Genomic DNA, 1833 nt, shown 5'->3' with positions numbered 1-1833 from the left:
TTACATGTGTACATGTTATTTTTAGGGTCTGACCTATATGTGGGAGCCCTCTAGTTAATGATCAGCCTGATAGTACATGTGTACATGTTATTTTTAGGGTCCGACCTATACATTGTAGTTAGTGATCAGCCTGGCCTCAAGACCATAATCTGAGAATAGACTTATTAAGCCTTAATTTCAAATCCACTTAACTTTGGAAATAATTTTCAAAAACAAATAAAATTTTCAGGATGTGTTTGCATTTGAATTTTTTATAAACCTGCATTGTTTTTAGTCATCTGTGCTGGATAAATCTTAAGATATAAGCAATCAAAATTTCGACTTAAGTCTATTCTCGGTTTATAGTCTTGGGCCCTGATGATACATGTGTACATGTTATTTTTAGAGTCCGACCTATAGGTGGGAGCCCTATAGTTCGTGATCAGCCTGGCAGTGTGCATCCATTCATTGACAGTTTTCCTGACTTTTTTTTGGTGTGGGGGGGGGGGGTATCCCTTCAGCTATATTGAATTAAAAATGTATTCATGTACTCATATCGATGGGTTACAAATCAAGTTTAAGTTTGGACTTTCTTGACCTATTTTTAAAGAGTTATATACCTTGAATTCAACAAATAAAAAACTAGTTTTGAGCTTTTCTGATCACCTGTTGTCTTTCCATCTGTATAAACCTTTTACATTTTAGACTTCTCCAGGACCACTGGGCCAATTTCAACCAAAACTTGGCAAACAGCGTCCTTGGTTGAAGGGCTTTCAAGTTTGTTCAAATGAAGGGCAATGCCTCCTTTAAAGGGGAGACAATCACAAAAAGGCAAAAATAGAATGGAGTTGGGAAGCTGGGAAAGAACAAATTTACATGAAAGTTTCCTGACATAGTACAGGTTCAATTTTGTGAAAACCATGGCACCTGGGGGTAGGATGGGGCCACAATAGGAGATCAAAGTTTTACATGTAAATATACATGTATAGGAAAAATATTTGAAAACTTTCTTCTGGAGAACCACTGTATGGTGGCATATTTATTCCATCCAGAAATATGCCACCATACCATTGGGCTACATAATTATATGTATAGGAAAAAACCCTTTAACAATCTTCTTCTCAAGAACCATTGGGCCAAAGAAGTTTACAATCATATGCATGACAACTTCCTGACATAGTGCAGATTCAAGTTTGTAAAAATATTTAAAGTTTAAGGTAAACAGTGGTGTCTTGTTTAGAAAAATGTAAATTATAGAAGTTAATCATTTCTTTCACTCTCGGAGAAATAAATGACAAAATCTTTTTATTTATTGAATTACTTTCATTGGGGGATTGATAATATCTTGCTTAACGTCTCGCTCAAGAATTTTCCACTCATATGGAGACGTCACCAAGACGGGTGAAGGGCTTCAAATTTAGGCCTATGCTCTTTTAGGAGGGGGGGACTAACCCCCCCCCCCCCCTCCATTAAATCCGTCACTGAATTCATAAATATGTATAAATTAATTGTGGATACTAGGAAATAATTGTAATAATAGAAATACCACAATAGGAGTTATTGCCCTTGACAACATTATTTTATTGAAAAAAATAACTTTCAGCAACAACAGTATACTAAATTTTGTTTTTGTCCAGTGAATAAAATTCCTTTGAATGATTTATTTCTATCATGCGCAAAGTTTGATTTGATAAAGATTTTCGCAAAAACCTATGACATCACATGAGGATCGATCTTATGGAGCGCCAAATTAACATAAACTCAAATAATTGAAGATATCTTCAATTATTTGAAGATATCATCAATTCATTTGATGCGCGCAACAATTTAATTAAAGATCTCTTCAAATAATTA

Source organism: Ostrea edulis, chromosome 8, assembly GCF_947568905.1.
Source record: "Ostrea edulis chromosome 8, xbOstEdul1.1, whole genome shotgun sequence".
NCBI classification, from domain to species: domain Eukaryota; kingdom Metazoa; phylum Mollusca; class Bivalvia; order Ostreida; family Ostreidae; genus Ostrea; species Ostrea edulis.
This window is presented reverse-complemented; position numbering follows the sequence as displayed.